The 17,952-nt window shown below is 40.6% G+C and overlaps 1 pseudogene; it reads left to right on the top strand.

Moving 5' to 3' along the window:
- The first annotated feature begins 2,362 nt into the window (after positions 1-2,362).
- On the top strand, positions 2,363-14,392 carry LOC112103626 (annotated as a pseudogene).
- The last annotated feature ends 3,560 nt before the right edge of the window (positions 14,393-17,952 follow it).

The raw sequence follows: 17,952 nt of genomic DNA, 5'->3' as shown, positions 1-17,952 counted from the left end.
AACAGCTTCAAAAATATGGTGCCACTGTGGCCAGTTATATACAGTCTCTTATCAATTTATTTGCCATAGAATATCAGGGTTGGAAGGGACCTCAGGAGATCATCTAGTCCAACCCCTTGCTCAAAGCAGGACCAATCCCCAGACAGATTTTTGCCCCAGATCCCTAAGTGGCCCCCTCAAGGATTAAACTCATAATCCTAGGGTTAGTAGGGCAATGCTCAAACCACTGAGCTATCCCTCCACCCAATACAGAGATAGACATTGTTATAAGTTAAGAAAGAACTCTGAACAAAGATAAAAATAGGAACAAGACATATGTATAGAAGTCATCCTGATTATATTAAATATCTATGGCTACCTTGCGGGGGAAGGAGGCGGGGCAGGGGGCAGGGGGTAGGGGTTGGGGATGAGTGCTTACAGATATCTGGTGGGCTGTGAAGGGAGGGTTTGTTCTGTTCTAACAGTTGAGTTAATGGGCGGACACTTGACCATATAAGTTTATCAAGTGTTTACAGTTGCCAGTGTCCTTGAGCTACTGAAGCATTCCTGCTTGATCTGCAATTTCTGTCTTAGCTGTTAGCTAAATTTTAACTCTTGCCTGACACCCCCCTAGAAGGATGCAACATTTATTTACACTACGGTCACTATTACCAAACAGTTCAGCTATATTCGCTACTTTGACCAGATCCTGTGCTCCACTTAGGACTAAATCAAGAAGTGCTTCTCGCCATGTAGGTTCCAGAACTAGCTGCTCCAAGAAGCAATCATTTTTCTGTGTCTAGAAATTTTATCTCTGCATTCCTTCCTGAGGTGACATATACTCAGATAATATGGGGATAGTTGAAATCTCCCATTATTATTTCATGTTTTGCCTTTAATCTCCCTGAGCTTTTCACAGTCACTGTTACCTTCCTGGTCAGGGGGTTAGTATTATATTTCTACTGCTATACTCTTCTTATTCAATCATGGAATTTCTATCCATAGATTCTATGGTACAGTTTGATTTATTTAAGATAAATACTATACTTGATTCTATGTTTTCTTTCACATATAGTACTGCTCTCCCACTACTGGAACCTAGTCTGTCATTCCTATATATTTTGTACCCTGGTATTACCATGTGCCACTGATTCTCCTCATTCCACTAAGTTTCTGTGATGTCTATTATATCAATATCCTAATTTAATACCAAACACTCTAGTATCTTAGTATTTAGACATCTAGGATTTGTATATAAGTACTTGTACATTTTGTCAATATTTAGTTGCTTGCTTTTAAGTGTTATATTTAAATTTGTCTCTTTTATGTTTGCCTCTTTTATGTTTAATTATTACCTTCTATCTGTACTTTACCAGCTTCTTTCCTACCCTCTTTACTAGGATGTAGAGTTCCCCTTTTAATAAATTTATCCTTAAGGGATGTCTCCACCCAGAGTGTGTGCTCCTCCAACATCTGGTGGCTTTTTCCCACCCGTGCAGTGCACAGCTTTGGAAGTTTCAGTTTTGGCATAGGCAGTAGATTAAATATAATAAACTATTTTATATAGAATCATCAATAAAAGATTGAAATAGGATGAAACAGTGGCAAGAAACTCATAATAAATGACAGATACGTGACTTTTAGATACTCTGTATGCAATTGGATACATCAGAGTAATGTAGAATGGTTAAGATTATATTAGGAACTTAATCTTTATGGTTTTAATGCTACAACCAAGAGACTTAAAATGCCCAGAAAGAAAAGGGGGAACCTGAGGAAAAACTGATCAAAAAGCCCCATTAGTACTTGATACCCTATATGATTAATGTCTCCATGATTAAGACTATAATTGATCAGTATCCTGTATGATTTATGTGGGAAGCCATGGTGTGACCAGTAAGTTTTGGAAAGTCTGAGATACAGCCATCCTGAAACTACTATGTATATAGCTGTATGGTTTTCCTCTGTTTATATAATGCGGTAATGCTGTCTAATGATGAGCTGAATGGGACCAATCTGTGATCCATCAGTAGTGAAATATACTACTGAAGGCTGATTGAAATGATAATGGTGACTCTGGCAGACCAGATGCCAGCTCATGCCATAGCCCCTAAGCCTCAATGAACACTGACAAATATATAGCTGAAAACCAGTCTGGCTCACCTGTGTGTTAGTATTGTTAAAATAGGTGTTAAATTTATAGAGTTATGTTTAGTATTTGGACTTTATGACTTGCTTGTGAGTTGTTATATGCATTAATTAAAGAAAGAAGGACTGCTAAACAGAGATGAGGTCCACCTATCAAGGAAAGGAAAGAGCATATTTGGATACAGATTGGCTAACCTAATGAGAAAGGCTTTTGAACTAGGTTTGAAGGGGACAGATGACCAAAGCCCACAGGTAAGTCAAAAACATGGAAACCTGGGAGAAGGGTCGCAATTTGGTGGGGAGCATGGGCTGTTATAGCAGGGATAAAGGAGAGACAAGACAGAACACAGGGAGAAATCAAATCAGTATCTTAGATGTCTGTATACTAATGGGAGAAGTATGGGGAATAAGCAGGAAGAAATTGAAATGCTAGTAAATAAACACAACTATGACATAGCTGGCATCACAGAGACTTGGTGGGATAATATGCATGACTGGAATATTGGTATAGGAGTGTACAGCTTGCTCAGGAAGGACAGGCAGGGAAAAAGGGAGGAGGTGTTGCCTTATATATTAAAAATGTATATACTTGGACTGAGGTTGAGATGGAAATAGGAGACAGACTTGTTGAAAGTCTCTGGGTAAGCATAAAAAAGGTAAAAAAACAATGACGATGTAATGGTATTGGTCTACAACAGACCACCTAACCAGGAAGAAGAGGTGGATGAGGCTTTATTTAAACAACTAACAAAATCATCCAAAGCACAGGACTTGGTAATGATGGGGGACTTCTGTTGGGAAAATAACGCAACAAGGAACAGATTATCTAACAAGTTCTTGGAATGCATTGGAGATCATTTTTTTTTATTTCAGAAGGTGGAAAAAGCTACTAAGGGAAAGGCTGTTCTAGATTTGATTTTGGCAAATAGGGAGGAACTGGTTGAGAATTTGAAAGTAGAAGGCAGCTTGGATGAAAGTGATCATGAAATGGTAGAGTTCATGATTCTAAGGAATGGTAGGAGGGAGAACAGCAAAATAGAGACAACGGATTTCAAGAAAGCAGACTTTAGCAAACTCAAGGAGTTGGTAGGTAAGATCCCATGGGAAGCAAGTCTAAGGGGAAAAACAATTGAAGACAGTTGGCAGTTTTTCAAAGAGACATTATTAAGGGCATAAGAGCAAACTATCCCACTGCATAGGAAAGATAGGAAGTATGGCAAGAGACCACTCTGGCTTAACCAGGAGATCTTCAATGATCTAAAAATCAAAAAAGAGTCCTACAAAAAGTGGAAACTAGGTCAAATTACAAAGGATGAATATAAACAAATAACACAAGTATGTAGGGAGAAAATTAGAAAGGCCAAGACACAAAAGGAGCTCAAACTAGCTAGAGACAAAAAGGGTAACAAGAAAACATTCTACAAATACATTAGAAGCAAGAGGAAGACCAAGAACAGGGTAGGCCCGTTACTCAATGAGGGGGGTGGGAATAATAACAAAAAATGTGGAAATGGCAGATGTGCTTAATGACTTCTTTGTTTCAATTTTCACCAAGAAGGTTGGTGATGATTGGACGTCTAACATAGTGAAGGTCAGTGAAAATGAGGTAGGATCAGAGGCTAAAATAGGAAAAGAACAAGTTAGAAATTATGTAGACAAGTTAGACGTCTTCAAGTCACCAGGGCCTGATGAAATGCATCCTAGAATGCTTAAGGAGCTGACTGAGGAGATATCTGACCCATTAGCGATTATCCTTGAAAAGTCATGGAAGCCAGGAGAGATTCCAGATGACTGGAAAAGAGCAAATATAGTGCCCATCTATAAAAGGAGAAATAAGGACAACCCGGGAAATTACAGACCAGTCAGCTTAACTTCTGTACCCAGAAAGATAATGGAGCAAATAATTAAGCAATCAATTTGCAAACATCTAGAAGATAATAAGGTGATAAGTAACAGTGAGCATGGATTTGTCAAGAACAAATCATGTCAAACCAATGTGATAGCTTTCTTTGACAGGGTAACAAACCTTGTGGATGGGGGGAAAGCAGTAGACGTGGTATATCTTGACTTTAATAAAGCTTTTGATACTGTCTCACATGACTGTCTCATAAACAAAGTAGGGAAATGTAACCTAATGGGAGCTACTATAGGGTGGGTGCAAAACTGGTTGGAAAACCATTCCCAGAGAGCAGTTATCAGTGGTTCACAGTCATGCTAGAAGGGCATAATGAACAGGATCCTGCAGGGATACGGTTCTTGGTCTGGTTCTATTCAATATCTTCATCAATGATTTTTATAATGGTATAGAGAGTATACTTATAAAGTTTGCTGACAATACAAAGCTGGGAGGGGTTGCAAGTGCTTTGGAGGATAGGATTTTAATTCAAAATGATCTGGACAAACTGGAGAAATGGTCTGAAGTAAATAGGATGAAATTCAATAAGGACAAATGCAAAGTTCTCCATTTAGGAAAGAACAATCAGCTGCATACATACAAAATGGGAAATGACTTCCTAGGAAGGACTATTGCAGAAAGGGATCCGGGGGTCATAGTGGATCACAAGCTAAATATGAGTCAACAGTGTAACGCTGTTGCAAAAAAAGCAAACATCATTCTGGGATGAATTGTATTGTAAGCAAGACACGAGAAGTAATTCTTCCGCTCTACTCCGCACTGATTAGGCCTCAACAGGAGTATTGTGTCCAGTTCTGGGTGCCACATTTCAGGAAAGACATGGACAAATTGGAGAAAGTCCAGAGAAGAGCAAGAAAATGATTAAAAGTCTAGAAAACATGACCTATGAGGGAAGATTGAAAAAACTGAGTTTGTTTAGTCTGGAAAAGAGAAGACTGAGAGGGGGACATGATCTAAGTTCCCTCTAAGCTGCACGGCCGCACAGCCATGCAGCTGCCTATTAAGCGGGGCTCAAGGCTGTGGCAGGGAGAGGCACTTCTTCCTGCCAGCCCCAGCACAGACCTGCCACGGTGGGGAGAGGTTCCCCTCACCGCCGGCCCCAGCATGGACCTGCCCAGGACTTGCCGTGAATGGGGGAGTGAAGCCTCTCCCCGGACCCAGCCCAGTCCAGTCCCACCGGAACTGCTGTGGCTGAGGAGAGGTGCCTCTCCCCCGACCCTGAACTGCTGCAGAGAGAGAGGGCTGAGAGGAGTCCTCTTTCCCTGTCACAGCCCTGGGGCAGCATGCACCCCAAACCCCACATCCCTGGCTCCACCCCAGAGCCCACACACCCTGCACCCCAACCCTCTGCCCCAGCCCTGAGCCCCCTCCCGCACTCTGAACCCCTCATCCACAGCACCACCCCGGGGCCCACACCTCCAGCCAGAGCCCTCATTCCCTGCATCCAAGCCTCTGCCCTAGCCCTGAGCCCCCTCCCACACTCCGAACTCCTCGGCCCCACCCCCATCACATGAATTTTGTTATGTGCACTAATATGAAAGTGATGTTTCAATTGATTGATTCCAATTACAACACAGAATACAAATTGTACAGTGCTCACTTTATATTTATTTTTATCACAAATATTTGCACTGTAAAAAACAAAAGAAATAGTATTTTTCATTTCCCCCATTGCAAGTAGTGTAGTGCAATATCATGAAAGCTGAATTTACAAATGTAGAATTATGTAAAAAAAGCCTGCACTCCAAAATAAAACAATGTAAAACTTTAGAGTCCACTCAGTCCTACTCCTTGTTCATCTAATTGCTGAGACAAACAAGTTTGTTTACATTTGTAGGAGATAATGCTGCCCACTTTTTGTTTACTATGTCACCTGAAAGTGAGAACAGGCATTCATATGGCAGTGTTATAACCAGCATCACAAGATATTTATGTGCCAGATTCATATGTCCCTTCATGCTTCAACCACCAATCCAGAGGACATGCGTCCATGCTGATGACGGGTTCTGCTCGATAACGATCCAAACCAGTGAGGACCGATGCATGTTCATTTTCATCATCTGAGTCAGATGCCACCATCAGAAGGTTGATTTTCTTTTTTGGTGGTTCGGGTTCTGTAGTTTTCGCATCGGAGTGTTGCTCTTTTAAGACTTCTGAAAGCATGCTCCACACCTCATCCCTCTCAGGTTTTGGAAGTCACTTCAGATTCTTAAACCTTGGGTCGAGTGCTGTAGCTATCTTTAGAAGTCTCATATTGGTACCTTTTTTGCCTTTTGTCAAATCCGCGGTGAAGGTGTTCTTAAAATGAACCACATGTGCTGGATCATCATCCGAGACTGCTATAACTTGAAATATATGACAGAATGTGGGTAAAACAGAGCAGGGGACATACAGTTCTCCCACCAAGGAGTTAAGTCACAAATTTAATAAACTATTTTTTAATGAGCATCATCAGTCCTCTGGAATGGTGGCCGAAGCATGAAGGGGCATATGAATGTTTAGTATATCTGGCATGTAAATACCTTGCAATGCCAGCTACAAAATTGCCACGTGAATGCCTGTTTTCACTTTCAGGTAAAATTGTAAATAAGAAGTGGGCAGCATTATCTCCTGTAAATGTAAACAAACTTGTTTGTCTTAGCAATTGGGTGAATAAGAAGTAGGACTGAGTGGACCAAAGTTTTACATTGTTTTGTTTTTGAGTGCGGTTATGTAACAAAAAAAAATCTACATTTGTATTATCTAAAATCTACATTGTAAAATCTATTATTATTTGTAAGTTGCACTTTCACGATAAAGAGATTGCTCTACAGTACATGTATGAGGTGAATTGAAAAATACTATTTCTTTTGTTTATCATTTTTAGAGTGCAAATATTAGTAATCAAAAATACTAATATAGAGTGTATTGTAATTGAAATCAATATATTTGAAAATGTAGAAAAACATCCAAAATATTTAATAAATTTCACTTGGTATTCCATTGCTTAATAGTGTGATTAAAACTGCAATTAATCTCGATTAATTTTTTTTTTGAGTTAATCTCATGAGTTAACTGCAATTAATCGACAGCCCTAATATAAACCCTTGTCCTATCACAGTTTGAACGTGGGGGGAAGGGAATAAAAAATCTCTGCCCAGAAGGATCTGTTTCACTGTGCTGCTTAGATTGTAGCGAGGGCAATATTTGCAAGCATAAGCAAGGGATCCGCAAGCTTCTCAGCTTGGGTTAGCCCTAAAGACACATAAAACTTTCACATTACAGCAGCTACTATTATTATTTTTTTGAAACCTAAGACTTTAACTCATTTGTGTGTCTATTTACCTGCTTTAATCTTGTAAACGACTAATTTCTTTTTCCCAGTTAATAAAACTTTAGTTTACTATAGGATTGTCTTTGGTGAGCGATCTAAGGTACAACTGACCTGGTGTAAGTGACTGGTCCTTTGTGACTGGGAGTAACCTGATTTTTTTGTGTGCAATTTTGGTGTAAGGGACCATCTATCACAAAGGCAGGCTTGCCTGGGTGGTTAGATAGACCAGAGTGCCCAAAGGGATTGTCTGTGACTCCATGTTAAGGATGTTATAGTGCTTGAGGGGTCACACTTGATATTTGATTGGTGAAATCTAATTATAGAAAACACAACCAGTTTGTGCACTGGTTTGTAACAGTTTGCCCTGGGGTTGACACCCACATTTGAGAGCCACTCCAGACAGCTTGACAATAACATAACTGAATATATATTTTATGACCACCAGAGAAGGGCAAGCTCCACGGTACTCATCCAGAACTGGGGTGTGGCTGTTATGGAATACACAGGGGATAGTAAAAAATGACAAGAAAAAATACCTGTGTGTGAGCTGTGTTGACAAGGCCTTTTTAAGCAGTGCCTTGAGGCTGAATTTAAAGCTCTAACTAGACTAATTTTTTTCTAATCTGCAGACCAAAAGATATGGCAGCTACCTCTATATATAAGAAGCCTGTTTTTCAGAAGTACCAAGCACTGAGAGTACCCTTTAAAGTCCTTAAGAGCTGTGGTTGCTCAATACCTGTGAAAAACAGCCCCTTTCTATTTAAATTTTTAGATATGGATTTAGATGCCTAGTATTCACCAGAAGTTTGAAAATATTGACTTTAGTCCTTTATTTTTGCTTTAAAGAGTATCTTCAAGCATATGCATTGGTACTTTCCTGCAATGCAAAGGAGATTCAACACTAGAACTGGTTGAAAATTATCCATTGAAACAATTTTAGAAGGAAAATGGCTTTTCTTGGCAAACTTAAAATGTTCAACAAATATATCCATATTTGTCAAATTGGATTAGTGTGCGGGGGGAGGGGTTTCAAAAAAGTTTTGCAAAAATCTGGAAAAAAAAGTTTGACAAGAACAACAAAAAAGTTGTCAATTTTTGAAGGAAAAACAAAAACCCAACCAACTTCACTCCCTTGTAGAGCTGGCTAGAAAACAACAATTTCATTTTGCAAAAAATGTTAAGGTTTTGAAATTTGTTTTTGTTCCAATGTGAAATGAATCCAAGACTTTTTCTGATTTTTATTTTATTTTATTGCAAAAAACCCCTGACTAAACAACAACAAAAGAGCAAGAGAGATACTCATTCCAGGAACAGTGAATAGTCTGATGATTAGAGCTGAACCGCAACAAAAATCAGAGAAAAATATGCAATTTGATTCAAACTAAAACAATTAAAAAAATTAGTTAAATTAAAAGAAAAGTTTCAAATCAACTGAAATTATTTTATGTGATTTGAAATGAAAATGTTGTTTTTTCAACTCATTTTGAGTGAACCAAAATGTTTTGATCTTCTCTAGACAAATTTTTTTTTAGTTTTTTATTTTGATTCAGCTACATGTCGGAAACATTTCAACTCTTTTGAAAAAAAAATCCAACTGAAATGTCATCTAAATTTAGCAAATAATTGTGGGGCTCCCCAAATACATTTTTTTCAGTAAAAATACAGTTTGGTGAAAAAAATGTTCCCCAGTTCTAGGGCTCAGGGAACTCACATGGGCTATGGGAGACCAAAGTTCAAATCCTAGTCTGCTTCATTGCCATTTGTGTGCCCTGGTCACCAAACTATCATCTATTTTGGGATAAATCTCTCTCTCCCTTCCTCCCTCCTCTGAGCATCAGAAATTACATCCTGCACCCATAAATTTCTGAGAACCAGTAAAACAGTTTGGTTTCAATAACAGCATTTTTCTATGAACATTGTTAGACTGCTCGGCTCCTGATCACATTTCCCTGGAGTGCTACAAGCAGAAGCAGCTTACGAAAATATCTCAGACTCCATAAGAAGCTTAATGGTGAACGTGGTGCATGGGATGCACAGATTCATCACATCCTGTGGAGCCATAGTCACATTTTGCACAGAGCCAACCTTCCAATCTGTGGATGGATATTATGCTCAGGGGGACATGTACCCTTCAAAACACTTGGAGTACTCAGCATGTATCCCACAGTTGAATCTATCCTAATGTGTTTAACATGTCAAAAACAATTGCAGGATTTTACTCCAAAATAGCAGTTATCAGTTTGCGAGTCCCACATGACATTGCAAAATCCTTTATTGTGTCCTGCAGCTCCACCCTTCTATAATATTTGACCTAACCACTTTAAATTGTGCAGTTTAACTTCCTTTTATTATAAAGAGCAAAGTAAAGTCTCTATTAAAAATCCATTTTTGCTGTTTAGATAACTAACAAATACTATGATGTGTGTTTATAGCATGTGCTGTGTTGTTCTAGCATCCCGGTTAAGGCTAAGGGATCTTTAGCCACCTCAAAAAATGTCATAATTATTGATGAAAACTTGTTAGAATCATTTTCCACTATGGGCACTGCAGGTAGATAATAATGTACATATTGTCAGGGTCACCTATGTCTCTCGCTTTGGTGGAACCAATTTAAGAGCTGCTGTGGAAAATGAGATCATAAAGTTAACAGAGTAAAGGTTATAAGAATCAGTTGAAAGGATTTTTAGAGATTCAAGCCTGTACTGTTTTTGCAGGATTTCCTGAAGGTTTACAAAGAGAACGTAATGACGTGCATGCTTCTGAAAAGAGTTTGCACATCAGTATTCCAGAAATGAAGAGTTCAACCAGAGACACCTCCTTAGAATACATTAGTTGTTGGTTCACCCATAGGGAAAAATATCTGAACCATTTCATCTGGGTGTCATGGCAACGGGAGGTGCAAGAAAGTATAGATTCAGTTCAAAGAATCGGGTTGTCATGCAACATCTTAAACAAATTCAACTCTGGCATGGATCCTCAGATATATCCACACAAGTTAAACCGAGGTTTTAATGTCCTTGCACTGTCAGTGTTGTTTTATCATGATGAAACAAGGAAACAGAAAAAAAAGCAAGTGAGAACAGACTGGAAGCATTTGAATGAACTGCTTCTCAAAATGACTTTAGCACATGTGCTAAGGAGGCTGTTCACATTAAATAAACCTATACAACTGCCAAGTACTTGAATGACTACTTTCACGGGTTGCTCCAGGGAGCATGGGAAGTTCTAGAGCCTCTCTGAAGACCGAACAGAATCTGAGGATCCACAGGCACTGGCTTCCTCTGGGCCCCAGGGGTACTCAACCGCCCGCTCTGCCCCAGGCCCCATCCTCACTTGCCCCCTTCGCATACAGCAGCAGTAGTATGGGCTATGGATTTTCATTATATAGCTTTGAATGACACAAGGCTTCTGAAACATCATGGTCCCAGATTGTGTACAATAGATGGCATTCACAAGGCTAATATGAAAGTGTGCAATACTTTTAAAAGCTGAAGTATGTTTTCTGCCTTCCAGTTTGAAGGAATACATTTCTTCTATTGATACTCAGATTTATTTCTTGTACTCTGAGGGATTTTTTTAATCTCATTTGCTCTATTGTCCTTGGTGGTTGGCTCCCACCTTTACCCCATCACTCTATTACCACTATAACTCTTTAGCTAATTTACATCACTATCCCAGCTCTTTGTGCTCTTTCCTTCTCTCCCTATTCACCTCTATACATACTGTAAGGGACCAGGGCATAGGCAGTCTGGTCTATCAGTCACAGCTGGGCTGAAGTCTGCACATCAGGGATAGTAGTCATTGAGCAGGTGTTGAAGGAATTGCAAGAACCAGGTTCAGTAAGCAAGAGTGGGGGCCAGGGTCACAGCTTGGAGGTCAGAGGTCGTACCAGGTGAGAGTTAGGGTCAGAATCAGGCTGGGATTGGAGACCAGAGAATGTGGACTAGGCAGTCTGGAATCACAGCAGGCCATAGTCTTTGTGGTTTCCCAGACAACTTTCTTGGGCAGCCCCCTAAGTTAAATAGGGTGCTTGGTCAATTAGAGGGCCACAGGGTACAGGCAGCCCTCGACTCTACGACATTCGAGTTATGATGCATGGCACTTACGCTGTTTATAAATGGCCACGCTGTTTCAACTTTATGACACTGATTTTGACTTTACGATGCTTGAGCTGACGCAACACCACACCAGCGAACAAGTTCCTATATGCATCGATGTTCTGTGCCTCCCATCTCCCTGACTCAATTCGCTCAGTAGCTGTTCTGATGCCATTTTTACATCGTGATTCTTTATGCTTCCAAACTGTTTCTAAAAAGTTAGTGTTTCTTTGCCCATAATAATGGCAGAAAAGTGAAAATCTGGTGATGTTTGTTCTTCTAAGAAACGTAGAACAATTACTATGGAAACAAAAATGGAAATAATTAAGAGGTCCAAGAAAGTGAGACACCAAATGAAATTGATAAAGCTTTGGATTTCCCCCGAATGACTATTGTGACCATCCTGAAAGACCAGGTGTAAATTCAGGAACGTGTTAAGGGCTCAGCTCCTATGCAAGCAACTGTGATAACTAAGCAGTGTGTTGGACTTATTGCCCAGGTTGAGAAACTGTTCATTATTTGGCTGGAGGATCAAAATCAACACCGGGCTCCTGTGAGTTTAGGCATAATTCAGGAAAAGGCTAGGAGTCTTTAAGATGATCTAAAGAAACAACAGGGGGAGAGTTCTAATGCTGAGCCATTTTAATGCAAGTGTGTGTGGGGGGGGGGTGGCGGTGCCCCCCATAAGGTTTAATGGAAATATACTTATAAATATATATGACATAACTGGAATATGTTCTGTGCTACATATGCCATGTAACATATCTATGTAAAGGTTATGATCTACTGAATCTATTAATCCTATTTGTATGCATGTATCATTTTTGTATTCAAAGTTATGAATATTGGCCGTGTACTGGCTTGATTTCTAAATAACCTTAGTAGAGCATTTGGTCAGTTCCTGGAGAAAGGAATTCGCAAAGTTAAGTGCCCAATCAAGAAGCACTTAAGGAACAATGCATTTTGGAATGCTCCAATCCACATAAGAAGTCTTCCTGGAGATATTCAAGATACCATGTGGGCAATGGCTTCTGCCTGAAAAAACTGTGGGTCATGCATGGACATGTGACTTGCCCAGGTGATTCCAGAACTCCATCTTGGAGCTGGACTTTGCATAGGAGAGAGGAGGGGGTCTCCACCCACAAGAGAAAGTCTATTTAAGCCCATGGGAGACCCCTCCATTTTGTCTTCAGCTGGCTAAATAGAGAGCCTCTGCACCCCCAAGGATACCTGAAAGAAACTGGAACAAAGGACAGTCACTACAGGGGGTGTGAGTGATTGCTGGACCCAGACTAGCAGGAGACTAGTCTGTAAAAGGAAGCTTATTGGAACTGGTGAGGTGTTATTTGTATTCAGTTTTCTTAGACATAGACTTGCGTGTTTTATTTTATTTTACTTGGTAATTCACTTTGTTCTGTCTGTCACTACTTGGAACCACTTAAATCCTACTTTCTGTATTTAATAAAACCACTTTTTACTTATTAATTAACCCAGAGTTGTAAGTATGTATTAATACCTGGGGGGGGGGAACAGCTGTGCATATCTCTCTATCAGTGTTATAGAGGGAGAACAATTTATGAGTTTACCCTGTTTAAGCTTTAGACAGGGTAAAACGGATTTATTTGGGGTTTGGACCCCATTGGGAGTTGGGCATCGGCATGTTAAAGACAAGAACATTTCTGTAAGTTGCTTTTAGTTAAGCCTACAGCTGTTAGCGGACGTGGTTCAGACCCTGGGTCTGGGTTTGCAGCAGGCTAGCGGGTCTGGCTCACACCAGGCAGGGCACTGAAGTCCTAACCTGCCAGGACAGGAAAGCAGGGGCAGAAGTAGTCTTGGCACATCAGTTGGCAGCCCCAAGGGGGTTTCTGTGATCCAACCCATCACAGATGGTTTATCTGTTTTAAAGCCAGGGCCAATTTGCTGCCAGTGCTGATGAGGAGGCAGCTCATGTTTTTCCTGAGACATTGGCTGAAATCATTGAAGAGGATGGGTATTGTGCTCAGCAAGTTTTTAATGTTGATGAAACTGGGCTCTTTTGGAAAAAATACCATCGACAACCTACATTGCCAAAGAGGAGAAATCCAGGCCAAGGTACAAAGCTGCTAAAGATAGGCTCACTCTTTTGCTCAGTGCAAATGCTGCAGGTGACTTCAAACTTAAACCTTTGCTTTTGTACCTTTCCGAAAACCCCAGGGCTTTCAAGGAATATTCCAAGGTATTTATCCCAGTGATATGGAAATCCAATCGTAAGGCATGTGTCAATAGGAACATTTTCGAGGATTGGTTTAATCATCATTTTGTGCCAAGTGTCAGGAATTATTGCAGCAAAAAAAGTCTTGCATTTAAAGCATTGTTAATCCTCGACAATGCTCCTGGTCATCCAACCATTCTTGATGACACGCATCCTGACATCACCCCAACACTACTTCACTGTTGCAACCCATGGACCAAGGGGTAATTGCATCCTTCAAGGCCTACTATCTTAGAAGCACATTTGCCAAGGCCATCAGAGCAACTGAGAAGGAAGGTTGACCAACTCTGAAGGAATTCTGGGAGGGCTTCAACATTTACCATGCAGTTAAGAACATTGGTAAGGCATGTAATGAAGTCAAACAATCAAATTTGAATGGTGTTTGGAGAAAATTGTGTCCTGATTTTGTGTCTGACTTCCAAGGCTTTACAGACACTGTTGAGGAAGTGACCAACACTGTTGTTGAAATGGGAAAAGATCTCAACTTAGACGTTGCACCAGAGGATGTTGATGAGTTGCTGGCATCACAATCTGAAGAATTAGCGAATGAGGACCTCATTGATTTGGAACAGCAAAAAGTGGCAGAGGAAGAAGAAGATGCAGCCACTGTTGAAGAGACTCCTCCTCGTAAAGTCTTGACAACAAAAGTGTTGGCTGAGGCATTTGGAAGCTGCCATGTTCCTGTTTGAGGAACATGATCCCAACATTGACCACAGTGCATCTGTGAATAGGAGCATATCCAAAATGTACAGCTGCTACAGAGAAATTTAAAAGGAAAAGAGGAGAACATCCTTGGACACTTTCTTTAAGTCCTTCCAAATCACCTCAAAAACCCCTGAAAACCCCACCCAATTAGACCCACCCATGAGCTCAGAAGAAAGTGTCCCATCTCCTTCTTCATTCCTTCAGTAATTTTCTTAACCTACAAATCAAATTACAAGATCAGCAATGCCCAGGAACCAATTGTGTCATAAGTCCGAGGACTGCCTGTACTATATTTCTTTATGTATTTTAGCTTATTATGTGATATTTTTATGTCAACGTGATTGCTATTTACAATATAAATACATTGATATAGCTATATTACTTGTGTATAATTGATTGAGTACAAAAATCTGGGTTATTTTGGTGAAAATAGTATATTGGGCCTTGGTTCAGGAACCAATCGCCCAGTTATAACATTGGTTCCTATGGGAAAATCAGTTCCAAGTTACAACGTTTCAACTTAAGACGCCCACTCCCCTCTCTTAGGCCTGGTCCATATTTGAAAAGCTGTGTTGTTGTAACAAAAATGATTTAAAAATCAGTATAATTACACAGGTGCAAACATACAAGCACTTAAAACTGATTTAAGCCTCACTTACAAAACTGGGTTAGCTGGCACTTAAACTGGTGTAAGGTGTAAACTGGTGTCTACATTAGGGGGTTGCATGAGCAAAGTTAAATCAGTTTCAAATCCATTACATTGAACCAGCACAGACTTTCTACTATAGAACCTGCATGGAACTTGGAGAGAGGAACACATTTTGCAGGAAGGAAGAATTTGGAAGAGGCACCAGGAAGCCGGTGTGCACGACCTGGCTTAGAATGTTAGCTGCATTTGCAGCACCTCTGTAAATAGTTCTCATAGACTTTAAGGCCAAGGGACCATCAGTTCTTTTAATAAAGTGCCAATTTAATTTTATAAGCATGGCATCTTTTCATATTATTACCCAATAGATGAAGCAGAGACCAGGCCTTAATCTGACATTCCATGCCTACCATTCCCTATTTTCCATTCCAAATGTCTCTGATTTATAGCTTTCCAAAGTTGGTAGATATGTTTTTCTTTTCTTTGGAAGAAGATGCATTTTGTTGGTGAAAATGAGCAAAAAAACTATGGCTTAAAAAGGGGGGAAATTGATGGATAGCTTTTACATGGAAAACTTTTCTGTCACGTCACTCTGACTTTCTCCCAGACTTTTCTTTAAAAACTAAAACTCCTTTCATGTTCTGTACTTTTGTAACATTCTGGCTAGTCAAATTGACAATGAAAACTAAAAAACAAACGAACAAACATAAAACAACCACTCTTCACTTCAGCCATGCAAAATCATGGCAATCAACTTCATTTTTCACGGTTCTTTAAGAACATGAATCTTGTGGCCATTTCTTCCAATAAATGAATGTATTAGCTATTCACCTTTGGAGACCTGGGAATAAATCCTACCTTAGATCACAAGTGAAAATGAGTTTGGTGGACATTTGTCCATATCACATAATTTTAATAAACTGGCAATCTCTCCCTAAGAGAGACCCAAGTATTCTATAGGCCAGCAGAGTAGTGCATAGGCAGAGGTGAATGAATAGGCTAAAGGAACACTTGCCTAGTCTTTGCTTTGTCCTACGTGTTACTACTGGTCCTACCTTTGTGAAAGACAGAACCTTTACACATGCAATATACACTCAATAACATGAGCTGATTAATTATAAATCATTCACATTTTAAGGGAATGTTATATTAGTCATTTCTCTTATTTTAACATTAAAATGAAATAAACCTTAAGGATTGATTCTAGGGTTGACATACTCCAGGATTGCTGCTGGATTTAGCAACAGGGTAAGAGCATGTTGGGCAGTTGATGGTTGTCATATAATCTAAACAAAGACCACAGGGCAAAACAGAAGAAGAAAAACACAGCCAGGCACTTCAGGGTGAATGCAATATATCTTTCCCCCGAAATTAGGTTACTGACTTTTTAACGGTTTGACACATATTTATTCCAATTAATTCCAATTAGGAAAAACAAATGTAAATGAATATTGAAACATTGTTAAAGTAACCAGGCACTGAATCTGTGATCATTAGACATGATTTTCATTTGAGGTGATTAGTGGAACTTGTAGACAGTAAATTATCTCTTCAAAACAATCAGTTACATTGGGTAGGCTTCATGGTGTGACAGTCCTTAAATAAATTAATATGCTATTAAAATTTCTAATGAATCTTGACGTGCCCATGCTATTTTTGTTAAGATGAATTAATAATGCATAAGAATTGGAGATTCTGTTGCTCAAACATTAAAATCCCTTCCTCTCATTTGTGGTCTAGATAGATACAGGCTGAAAGTTTCAAAAACGTGTACATGGATTTTCCAGTGGTCTTCTCCCTATATCCTTTATGTGCTCCCTATGTTCTGCAGGCTCATCCATCCTTAACATCCTGGACATCCTGGAACAGAGTCCTGGTTATCTGTCCTTCCAGCCACATAAATCTGGGTCACATTTCAGTCTTATGACAATACAACTGTTTCCTGGTAAATTAGCAATGCTCTATAATGAAAATAATTTTAATAGCTCATAAAATGCATAAGGGAACATTATGTTTACTGTTCCTTGTAAAAAGGTTATAATGATATGTTACAATTGTAGGCCAGATGCTTGGCTGGTGTAAAATTGTGTAGCTTCGCTCTGACACTACGCTTCAGTGGACTGAATTGACGTCAGTGGTGCTACATCAGTTTACACCATCTGAAGAACAGTACATAATTACCTAATTAGAAAAAAAAATTGTACTACCTAGAACAGGGGCGGGCAAACTTTTTGGCCTGAGGGACACATTGGGTTTCTGAAATTGTATGGAGGGCCGGTTAGGAGATGCTGTGCCTCCGCAAACAGCCAGGCGTGGCCCGGCCCCTGCCCCCATCACCCCCCCCACTTCTCGCCCCCTGACAGCCCCCACGTGACCCCTGCCCCATCCACCCCTCCCTGTCCCCTGACTGCCCCCTGGACCGCCCGCCCCTGACTGCCCCCCCGCTACCCCATCCAACCCCCCATCTCCTTCCTGACTGTCCCCCCGGGACCCCTGCCCCATCCAACCACCCCTTCGCCCTGATCGCCCCCAGAACCCCCACCTCTGACTGTCCCCTGCCGCCCCATCCAACCTCCCCTCTCCTTCCTGACTGCCCCCGCCAGGCCACCTGCCACCATTAAACCCTCCTGTTCCCCGCCCTCTGACCACCCTGACCCCTATCAACACCCTCACCCCGACCACCACCCCAAACTCCCCTACCCTCTATCCAACCCCCCTGTTCCCTGCCCCCTTACTGCACTGCCTGGAGCACCAGTGGCTGGTGGCGCTACAACCGCGCCACCCAGAGCAGCAGGATAGGCAGCCATGCCGCCTGGCTGGAGCCAGCTACATCACAGTGGAGCACAGAGCACCGGGTCAGGCTGAGGCTCTGCAGCTGCGCTGCCACCCAGAGCATTG

Source organism: Terrapene carolina, unplaced genomic scaffold (assembly GCF_002925995.2).
Source record: "Terrapene carolina triunguis isolate 2854851 unplaced genomic scaffold, T_m_triunguis-2.0 Scaffold23, whole genome shotgun sequence".
NCBI lineage: Eukaryota > Metazoa > Chordata > Testudines > Emydidae > Terrapene > Terrapene triunguis.
This window is presented reverse-complemented; position numbering and strand designations above follow the sequence as displayed.